Here is an 8,750-nt window from a genome sequence, read left to right as displayed (position 1 = left end):
AAGCAAATAAGTCTAACTGTATCAAATTGATATATAACCACTTAGCAAAAAATAATTAATTCAAGTAACTTTTGATCACAGTACTTTTACCCTTCATAATTAGTGTCTAAAGACATAAAGAATTACAAACAACTCTTGAAACCTCTATTAGGCTTGGTTTTGGTGATGAGATTGATGTTTAATTATGAAAACATTTTGTTTGTATTGGTTGGAACAAATAAGGAAATATATTGATGTTCTTTGGAATTAGGTTTCTCACTTGGTAAAGAAAGATACAAATATGAAATTGGAGGAAGAGAGAAAGAACCCTGTGGTCTCGAATTTGAATTGGTAAAATTAGTATAAGCTCATTATATAATAAATATGGGAATCAAGGTAATGCTCAAGGACTAATGGAAAAAACTTAAAGACACAACATCCAACTTGAAGGGGAAATCACTGGTCAAATTTGGAATAATTTGAGCATCAAAAGGTATAATGATGGGGCTTCCCTGGTGGTGCAGTGGTTGAGAGTCCGCCTGCCGATGCAGGGGACACAGGTTCGTGCCCCATTCCGGGAGGATCCCACATGCCGCAGAGCGCCTGGACCCGTGAGCCATGGCCGCTGAGCCTGCGCGTCTGGAGCCTGTGCTCCGCAACGGGAGAGGCCACAACAGTGAGAGGCCCACGTACCGCAAAAAAAAAAAAAAAAAAAAAAAAAAATAATGATGGCAATGTATTATAAATAGATTGTAACTCATTAAATAAAAAAAGAATCCAGATGGATAAATAATAAGGTCCTACTCTATAGCACAGGGAATTATATTCAATGACAAACCATAATGGAAAAACATACGGAAAAGAATGTATATATATATGTATAACTGAATCACTTTGCTATACAGCAGAAATTAACACAACATTGTAAATCAACTATACTTCAGCAAAATAAACAACAACAACAATAAAAACAATTAGAGAAAAAAACAGGAATCCAGGAGTCATAGTGATACTAAAAAAAGGGGGAGACTGTATCTCTTCTTCACAGAAGAATGATAGCTAATGAAGGTAGAAGAAATGATAGAATTAAAAAATCACCACTTTGAAAATAACACTCTAATGATTGTTTCAGGCAAGGATCGTAAACAGATATAAAACTATTGGGTAAAATGTAATTGTGGGACAGAATATTCACATAGTATCAATGTACCAAGCCATGGATTTGTAATTAATTCAAAATGGAAATAAGTAACTTTACAGTATAGAGTTCTAGTAAGTACCATCTTATTCAAGTGATCAAACTCAGGATAAATCAATGATTATCCAAACTAACATCAAATACCTCATGATAATGATGCAGATACTTTTGAACTGTTCTCACCCAAACTCTTTAACTTCAATTTCCTCATGTGGAAAAATTGGATAAGTCTAGATTGTAGAACATTCTGTAAGAAAATGGACCTGAGTTCTTCAAGAATATTAATGTTAAATTAAAGAAAGAGATTAGGGAGTGTCCTAGATTAAAGACGGCTAAAGAAACATGGCAGTTTAATGCTATGCACAGTTCATATTTGAATCCTGGATTAAGAAAAAAAGAAGGCTAGAAGCCATAAATGAGTTTTGGGGAAAATGTGCACATGGTCAGTACATTATATATTGTTGTATATCCACATTCTGTTCCTTGGATATGACAAATTATTGTGGTTATTGAGAGTAATGATCCTGTTTTTAGGAGATGCTGAACCATTTAGGAGTGAAGTATGATATTTGCAACTTACTTTAAAGTGTTTTCACAAAAAAGGTAGTGAGATAAATTGAAATAAAGGAGAAAAGGGAGAAACCCAGAAGGGAAGGAAAGAAGGATAGAAGAAAGGAAAAATGTAGCAAAATGCTAATATTTGGTAAATCTGGGCTCTGGAAATATAGTGTTCATTGCAGGTTTCTTTTAACTTTTCTGTAGGTTGGAAATTTATCAAAACAAAAGAATGAAATGCTATTTGCAGCAACATGGATGGACTTGGAGATAGTCATACTAAGTGAAGTAAGTAAGGCAGAAGAAGACAAATATCATATGATACTGCTTATATGTGGGATCTAAAAAATTATGATACAAATGAGCTTATTTACAAAACAGAAATAGACTCACAGACATAGAAAACAAATTTATGGTTACCAAAGGGAAAGGGGGGAGGGATAAATTAGGAGTTTGGAATTAACATATACACCCTACTATATAAAAAATAGATAACCAACAAAGACCTACTGTATAGTACAGGGAACTATACACAATATCTTATAATAACATATAATGGAAAAGAATGTAAAAAAAGAATATATATATATATATATATATATATAAAACTGAATCACTTTGCTGTACATCTGAAACTAACACAACATTGTAAATCAACTATATTTCAATAAAAATTAAAACACAAAAAAACGCCAAAATGGGGGAAAAGGAACACATACACATGAATTGGGGATCTTTATTTAGCATTACTATCCATTCTTATGGGTTTTTTACCTATGTGTAAAAGGTGTTTTCAATGTTTCATTGACAGAAATGTAGAGGGACACATGCTCAAAGAAGCATGAAGCTTTGTGTAATAGTGTCTGAGGCCTGATTTCCAGGACTGGAGCCTAGATTCAGCATGAAGAAAGGCTAAGATGCTATTAACTTTTCCCTTATTGCTCCTGCTGCTTCCGTCATACCCTGTTCCAAACCTTTCTGATGGTATGGAGTGCAGGTACTCTTTCATTTTTCTACATTTAAGAACATCTCTTTTATGTAGGGACTGTTCTGTTTACTTACAGAGGTTGGCGCTCTCAGGGATTGTCTTTTGTAGAAGGATGGATATAATCATACAAATAATTGTTTTATAAGGTGGATTAAATAGATGCCTTTAAGGAGGTACAGGCTTCATTTGAAATTGTAAGAGTAAGGAAGGAACAATTGTTTTCAATTAGAAGTTGGGTTGAATGAACTGTGCCTTGAGTGGTGAGAAACATAAATTAAAATGAGCAAGAGATTTATACCAGCATTAGAGCACTGTGAAGGAAGGTGGAGACATAAAAATGCTGTGTCTTTTGAGACTGGCCAGTTATAAACTGAATTCAAAACACATATGAAAGGGCCGGTGTAGTGCAACATGGCGAGGGCCTGCTGCAGACTTAGGAGTATGTACTTATGTATGTGTATGTGTCATAGCAAGAATTTCCTACTGGAGGGAATATCGAATGAGAAGTTGGAGCTGCCCTTTGCTAATCTTCACCATATAAAAGGCAGAAAGCCCATGGCTTTGAACAGGGATTTGTTTTTTTTCCTCTGTCAGGGCTGCATTGGACACATCTTCCAAGACAACTGAGGATTTTGGGAGGCAGGGTGAGCTCTCTTTACTCATTTGTGTCTTTATCTAGTTACACTCCTCACACTGTTTACTTTCTGATTTATAGTAAACTAAAGTGAAAATAACCTCTCTGAAGCAAGGTCACCATTTTTGCCTACCTTTGTGGTCTGGCCTATTTCAATCATTGTGTCATTGCTGGAGATAAAAAGGTGCATATTAGACATGGTTATTGATCCTGCTGCATTTTCACTATTCATTGAAACCGCTGGCTTATCTATATACTCTTATTCCTATCTCCTACATTTTGGCCTCAATTCTTAAGATTCTCTTCTGGGTTTGTTCCCCTATGTGTAAAATATTGTCCTTTTACATTTTTCAGGTTAGAAGACAGGTCAATAAAACAGAGGCTTAATTTTTATATTAGTGAAAAACATATGTATCTATATTGCTCTTAAATAATAATTATATATTTGAAGAAAATTATTAAGAAATACCTATAAATAAAGCTTTCTGTTTTTACTTTAATGAGCATGATAAAATAAACAGCTGATTTTAATAATGGAAGGACAAATCTCAGAATCTTAGATATATTTTATTGAGTAATTTTGCCTAAGGTATGGTACTTCCTGAAAAGCCATATCATGAAAAGTTAAATTTCTTTTCTAAGAGTCAATAGTATGATTGAACATGCTTTTTGGAGTTCTAGTTTGAGTTTTTCAAAAGGCTTCAGTATTTCCAAGGATACAGTTTCCATAATGAATAGGAAGGATCCACATTTTTGGTAAAATTTCTGGGAAGTTAGTAAACATGTGCACATATTAATTAACCTTATGCTATTAATATGTTTGCTGTCACGAGTGCTTAATCATTATCCTAGGAAAATGAAGGTCAGACTTCAAGGAATTGGGGAACTGGACAACACATGTAACTTCTTCCAGATTGGCTGCTTATGCCTAACCTAGCTTAATCAGTCTGCATACTATGAAGACTGGAATTCAGGTATCTCAGTAATACCGCTGTTGCATTTGAAAAGCTTTAGAGCATACTACACATCAGTTACCAAAAACAACTTTTTGGAACTATAGTGGTAGAGTTGCAACCACTATGGAAATGACAGATGATCACCTTGGAGGGATAGCAAAAAACTGGAGAAGCTGGAAAGGTCTAGATGGATTGTGCTGTTCTCTGGTGTCACCTCTATCACTTCCGTAGCCTTTTATTATATTTCAAATACTATATATATATATATATACACACACACACACATATATATATCAAGTATTATCAATTTTGTCAATAGCTGTTTGTATTTCTCTGTCCTTAGAATGATGTACAGAAAAAAATTAGCTATGATTTTATAACAAATGCACCATTACTAATACATATTATTTTTAAAAAACATATTAAGCATTGTTCAAATTACTTGCAACTAGTAACATCTTAAGGCATAACTGGATCAAACTGTAAATTATGATGCTTATTTCATACCTGTTCTTTATTAGAAGTCATCTGAGCACTTTGAATAATTTTTGGTACAGCAGAGATTAAATAAATATACCTTTGTGGTTATGGTTATTGTTTTTCCAACAGAAGTACATCTTGGAGCAGCCACCAGGAATTTCCATTTCTTTAACCAAACATTTTATACTTAAGGGTCTTGAAACTTATTAATCAATTTACTTATATATCAACGCAATATAATGCTCTTAATTGTTATGGCACACTATAAACAAAAAGAGAAATAATTCACTGAATGAGATTAGTCTTGAATTAAAATAAAGATAGCAAATACAGAGTCAGGAATAAGTTTCTGAAATGTTGTCAACTGTATATTTAGAACTTAAACCTCAGAAATGGACCTTGTTTTGAAGCTAGTTTTTTTTTTTTAAAGACAAGGTAGACTGGAACAGACGCTCTCACCTGTTTTTCCGATGGGGCACTGTTAACTGATTGGTTATGTTCACACCAATGTAGAGCTGGATTGAGTCATAAGGACCCCTCAGACAGACCAACAATTGGTGATGTTTCAAAAGAACATTCTTAAGTATGTGTTCAACATTGATTCAGAGGAAATACTGTAATCTGTGGGAAAACTATAAAGAAGGAAGACTTTTGGTGATGTAGTCTCAGCTTGCCCACCCATTTAACATCACAGGAGTCCAGCTGTGAACTAGGTCCTCTTTAGAAGAGAGTTAATAATCTCTCTTGCTATTTTACCATGTTGTCCAGTGGTCTCACCCTCCTCCCCTAGTGGCTTATCAAGGTGTTTCTTCTAATCACATAGGTTTCCTAAAATATATTCTGGCATATAAAATTTTCTCTATCTCATTATATTCCCAGATTTTGGAGGGAACTCTGTAATGTTTGTGGAATTCTAGTATTACTTCAACATCCCCTATAGATGCCAGGTTGACAAGGTATTTAACCAGGATTCATATCAAGGTCAGATTTCCATATGCCTAAGTACTTGACTGTCAACTCAGTGTCCTCACCTCTCCCTAGTCTAAGGTCTCCTAAGGCAGAATTCCCCTCCCTTTATAGTTCTGAATTAAATTCTGTTCATGAGAGTCTCTTGGAAGGAAGGCAAGAGGGAGAAACCATCATTCTTCAGGAGATGGGGTAGTTAGTGTTATAGAGGGCAGGAGGTATGAGGTATATTTCAGGCAAGTTGGTGAGAGACCCCACCACCACCTCGCTGTTGCATACTGAAAGTTGATAAGAGCTTACCAGAGCTTCTTAGGTTTGTCGTGGTTTCTGGGAATGCTTTTGAGAACTACCTGCTTCTACCTGGTGCTGTCGGATGAGGTCATTAGTGCTTGTTTTCTTACTTATAATTCTAGCTTTTCCAACAGCTATAGAGACCTCTCTTCCCTGTATTAAATCCCTTCATACGTGTTTCACTTCATACATTTCACTTAGGCAGTCTCTGGAAGGCTGGGCAATTGTTTCTAAAGGCAGTATTTTGGCAGGATAATGGATGAAGAATTTATACATAGCCTTCCATCTCCCTCTGGTCAAATGTTTTCCCACAGGGCATCAACTACGTCCACACTTCCAGGTAGCTCGCTGTGCCTCAATATCAACATTAAACCTCAGGGCCAGGAGGTGAGGGCTGTGCAGTGTGGGTATGAGATGCAGTCTTGTCGGGGTGTCCCATGTGAATTTTGTCAGTTTACACACACAGTTGGTTGCCCCCGTGCAGCTGAAGTAGTCTAAATGGCCAAAGACCCCAGAAGCAGGTGAGGCTGAGAGGATCTGAAGTGAAATATAAAAAGGTTTTGCTCTATGAGATTTGGGGCCAGTTGATTCTGGGTTTAAGTCTTGTTTTATATTAGCCATATAGCTAGCTGATTTTGCTTGTCCTCTCTGCATTTCCTGAATTTTTTTCGATCATAAGTCAATAATGATACATTATTGTAACACTGTGGAATCTTTCTAAAGATTAAATGAGGTAAAGTATATAGTGTGTTTAATATGGTACCTGCCACATAATAACGCTGAATAGATGGCTCTTTCCATGATAATTATTATTTGTGGGGGATTATTATTATTATTTCTGGGGGATTGCTAGTTCAAGTAGGAGGAAATATGGATAACCCAGTGGAATCCACTACCCTTTCATTATGACTTACCATCATTAAGATGCTTCCCCTATCCCTGTTCAGAACCTTGGAAAGACACTGCAAATGATTTTTTTCTTCTCCCCTTTCTACCAAGGTTTCCTTTTTTAAAGGACCTGACTTCTGGAACAGTAGCCTTATACTTCTAAAGGGATGGTAGGAGGATGAAATCACAATTGTCTGAGCCTTAAAGAATCGTGGTTTTTCAGGACTAATTCCATCTTTACTGAAATGTAATTGAAAACAAGGACCAGAAGGCCAGATGCTATGAACAATGGCTCATGATGTTGGCTACACAGTTTTAATTCTAAAAGTCTATAAAATGAGTTAATCATGTTAGCGAAAACAGCAGCTAAGAAGAAAACAAAATGATAAAAGACTATAAACATCTACTAATAAGTTATTACAATTGAGAGAGACATACACTTTAATCATCTCTTGCTCATCTGTAAAACTAAATTTAGAAGTTGGTAATAGTTAAAATGACCTCAGTTTAGTCTATGCTGATCATTGACTGTGGATATTTCACACCAGAGGTTTGATATATTAAAGTAAAATGAAATTGTACTAATCAATTAACTCTGTTATACATTACCTTTACCTAGAGTGTTAAACTGCAGTGGGACTCCATAAATTTAAACAAAAGATATTTACTGAATAATAGTAGGTTAGAGTTAAAATAAACTAAAGAGTCCTGATTTGTGATTTCTGGGATTTTTTTGATCCTAAAAGAAAAATCTAGTCCATTTCCTATTCTATATTCAGGTAAAAGCATAGCTTCCCTCAATTTCTCTTTGCTAAACCCTTTCTAGAAAAAGGAAGACAAATCTCAAAGTTGGTTGGGCTCTGCTCACTTGAGGGGCTGGTAATCATCCATCACAGTCTGAACACCAGAACAAAGCCTTCTGAGAACAAATGGAAATTCTCTCCTTACTAAACGTCACTAACATTTTCTTTTCAGAGATGGTTAATTTTAGTGAAATCTCTTAGCATGACTAATCTGGCACTTTAGAGCATCTGCTATATCTGTGAAATCTGAGCGTATTTTTGAGGATAAGATAGGAGACAATTCTCTCTCCAAAGGCAAATTATCTGGTCATTTGATTATCTTTGTGCAACAGATTGTGACTGACTCTTGTTGGCCTAGTGTGTACTCAATACTGCACTCTCGCTCACACAGTTCCTACCCATGACACCCTGTTATTTAAGAGAAAATCACTCAAATTAGTCAGTTGATGTCACAAAGAAAAAGCAAACTGTTGATTGCCTAAGTTCTCATTTTTCAGCTGGTTGCTTTGATTTCATTTATTGATAGTCATGGTGTATCATCCACTTAGGTCATCAGTTTTTCTTGATATTGAAGAGTTATGATCAGACAGCAAAATGCGAGAGGCGATATAAGCTCTTCATTTCAACCAGTTGAAATCAGTTGAAATTGCTGCTTCCACCCATAATTTCCATGTTTAGGAAGACAATTCAATCTCACTACATTTCATCCATTAAGAATTTAGAAACCCTGCAGAAATGTTGTTGTAAAATAAGAGTGTTTAAGGACTTACATTCGCTCACTTGGCTTATCCTTGAGTACAAAGGTGAGTTGACTGTTGGCTCCAGAACATGCACCTAAGTCTGAGAGTTCCCCTTTGGTGGCTGGTCTAGGGTGATAAAGTCAGCTAGCCTGTAAGCCTCCTCCAGGTTTATGTATCATTATACCTTTTTATTTTCATCTTTCCTTCTTTGCTTTTTGTGTGTGATCTTGATATCACGTCCCATGATATCTGGAAGATGTGCAGGTAGAATT

General features: G+C 35.6%; 1 long non-coding RNA gene across 1 annotated transcript in view; it reads left to right on the top strand.

The window, feature by feature from the left end:
* Positions 1-1,939: 1,939 nt before the first annotated feature.
* Positions 1,940-8,750, top strand: part of LOC307182993 — a 54,734-nt gene continuing 47,923 nt past the window's right edge. The window contains exons 1-3 of the long non-coding RNA XR_013827327.1: positions 1,940-2,020; positions 2,544-2,729; positions 3,315-3,364. This is a non-coding gene — a long non-coding RNA (uncharacterized lncRNA). The remainder of the gene's footprint in view (positions 2,021-2,543; positions 2,730-3,314; positions 3,365-8,750) is intronic.

This window comes from Stenella coeruleoalba (assembly GCF_951394435.1).
Source record: "Stenella coeruleoalba genome assembly, chromosome: 2".
Lineage (NCBI taxonomy): Eukaryota > Metazoa > Chordata > Mammalia > Artiodactyla > Delphinidae > Stenella > Stenella coeruleoalba.
The sequence above is the reverse complement of the archived record's forward strand: the minus strand, read 5'-3'. Positions and strand labels throughout refer to the sequence as shown.